Genomic DNA, 3,004 nt, shown 5'->3' with positions numbered 1-3,004 from the left:
ATCTCGTAAATATCCAACGATTTTGTAGAGTCGTTAGCAATTACGTTGCTATTTCTTAAATGTCTAAGCAACGTAGATTTTGATATATTGAAATGGCGGCTGCATTCATTTAGACCTACGTCTTTCTTTCGATAAGCGCAAATAGCATTTTCCAAATCCTTAGAAAACCATTTGCCATACTTACCACGTTTAGACATCTACAAAAAAAGACACCCGTTAGCTTCTTAATTTTAATCAATCTCAATTCGCTACATCGAACGCATAGTTTTCTAATTTAAACCAAGCTCACATTTGGGTAATTGTTTGAGGTTCAATTTAAGCAACTGTAGCAATTTTGCTATAACCTAACATTCTGACGACAATTCTAAACTAAATTAAACTTTTAAAACATGGTTTAATACTGAATTAATCTCAACTAATCTAATATGCACTTAGAACTAGTAGATATTAAACTTACCTTGTTTTTACAATTGTGTAAGAGACCGGTTCAAAAATTACAACACGTTCACTGCCATCTCCGGTCTATAGGGCCGAGAATAAAGTGTTATAATACTAAAACCTCGATCAAATAGACCGAGAGGCAATTTGTCTCATGGGCCAACTAGGTCTATGAGACCGAGATCCGTTTGAGGTCCTCGGCGCCGTCGCCGTCGGTCTATTCTCTTATGAGAATAAACGCGGCAACAGACCGAGATGGCCTATTGGACAAGTTCGCACCTTACAGTTTTCATTTCTGAAATTACGAATATTATACTAACATAACATTTTATTTCACTACTAACTTAAAAACATTTTTACATAAACATTACAAAACTCTTTGCAAATAAATCTTGTTTTACACCCTCTGACTTGCATTAAAGCTTTCCAAACATAAAATAGGTTCATCAGGACAGGACTGACAATAAGTTCTAACTTTTCTTATATTTCTGGCGATTTTCCAGCCGCTCTCTGCCCTCACTTTCTCGTAACATTTGATACATGGCTGTCTTTTGTTGTACGGCTTTGTTCCGATTTCATGACGTTTTCGTATTTTTTTTTAGATTAGATTCAACTAAATTTTCTGAAGGATAGGATTCACATAACTTGTAAGTAACTCGTTTTCGAAAGTTCAAAAGTGGCAACTTTTCCTTAGTCACTTCTTTATACATAATCCAAGCATTTACCATCGCCGTATTCAAAATTATTTCAATTGCTAATTTTCGGTACCGTCAAACGGGTTCACGATTAGCCTGAAGGCTGCGGAAGTTCGACAAAAATGTCGCAAGATTCTGGACATAGGGAATTGTTCCTGAACCTTTAAAAAGTCGATTCCCGTTGCGCACAAAATCGGATCCGCTCCTTTTTTTTGAATTATCGCAAAAAAACTGTTTTTTCCTTATTTCCTGAAAATGAGCTTTTTTAGGGTATTGTAAATAAAAACATTGTCTCTTTTTTAAACAAAATATTTTATTGGTTTATATAATCCGTTTAACAATCAAAGATTTGTTAACAAATAACACAAAATCGGTTTAACAATCAACAAAAAACACAAATTCGAAACTGAAGTTGGCTTGAATGAGCTCACACTGGTACAAATCCATTGCAAATATCTGAAGAGTAAAGTGAACATTGATTATCGAAGACATGGCTCATAAACAATAGTTTACTTATATATGACGTGACGAGAATTCAACAACTGCTTTTTTCAACTGAACGATGTATGTAGGATCTTCTAAAAATTTAATCTTATGTCGATCCCAATATTTTAAAAACTCCCGATGTATTGATTCTCCAGCTTGTTCTGACCACAGACCAAGTCCATCGTTATCAATAGATTCTAGGCATTGTTTTAAATGGGCGGTTACCACGTGAAGTTTCAAGGTTTCTGAGATATTAGTTAAAACCAGTGCTTTCTTTAGATCTTCAATAAGTGATTCCACATCAGCATCAACTTTTTTTGTGGTAAAACAACACTCAACCATTTTGTTCATGGCCCTAAAAGCTCCTACAAAAGGTAGTAATTTGAGCTCCCCCACTTCAGCACAAATTTCCGGGGATAACAGACGGTCCTAGTTTTTCAGCATCTTTCTACACGCGTTGCCCTCAAAGATTTCTGCGTGATAATTTTTCGGGATGAGTTTTAGTTTTTCAGGCCAAATAAGGGCCTTTTCGCGGCCAAGCAACGGAACTAAGCCATCCCAAAACAAATGGTTCACAAATCCTTGAAGGATGTGCAATTCAGGCAAGATACATTTTTCAATAACACAAGTGTCAGTAGATTCTTCAAACAGGGGACAGTTTATGGTACTATGACATTCTTTAGCAAATTTTTTATTTTTTCTGAGAGATTCAAATTTTTTATAGTCATTTTTTAAATGCCCGTAAGTTTTCAAAGTCGTCAAGCTAATCAAATCTTCAGCACTAGTTGATTCATTTTTCTTTTTATCTCTCAAATCTGACAAGCGAAATAAAGCAGTAAGGGCAAGGATACATAGACGAGGCAGTTTGCTGCCCATTGACGATGAGAATTAGCTTAAAATCCGAAATAAATTTGAACGAAACATTATTAATTTTTGTAAAATCAAATAGAATCGCAATATTTTCATAAGTCTCTTTTATCCGAGGTACAAGGCACAACATGATTAATCGATTAACGCTCGTTAATTTACTTTTTCCGCCAATGCATCCACCTTCCGAGTACAACTTTCGTTTGTTATTAGTAGTCAGATGGTTTTCCTCGCCGCTTCCCTGGTCCATCTGGTCCGAGTAGTCTTCTGGTAGTATGGTTAAACTGATTTTGAAGAAGCCCTGACCACCATCAGCCAGTACCTTGATAATATGGTTGCCCACCAAGTTGCGTGCATTCACCACCGCGTCCACAAGTTCTTCGGCGTCTGTCCAAATAACCGGTCTTTTTTCTCTTGTATTTTTGTGTTTCAAATTCGAATTCACCCTGGTTATAAACGTCCACTAATAGCTTTGATTTTTTCGACATATGTTCCTTGAAATTTTTTGGGACCGTGCT

The sequence above is a fragment of the Anoplophora glabripennis genome, unplaced genomic scaffold (genome assembly GCF_000390285.2).
Source record: "Anoplophora glabripennis isolate ALB-LARVAE unplaced genomic scaffold, Agla_2.0 scaffold1280, whole genome shotgun sequence".
Classification (NCBI taxonomy): Eukaryota; Metazoa; Arthropoda; class Insecta; order Coleoptera; family Cerambycidae; genus Anoplophora; species Anoplophora glabripennis.
Note: the sequence above shows the minus strand (reverse complement) of the source record.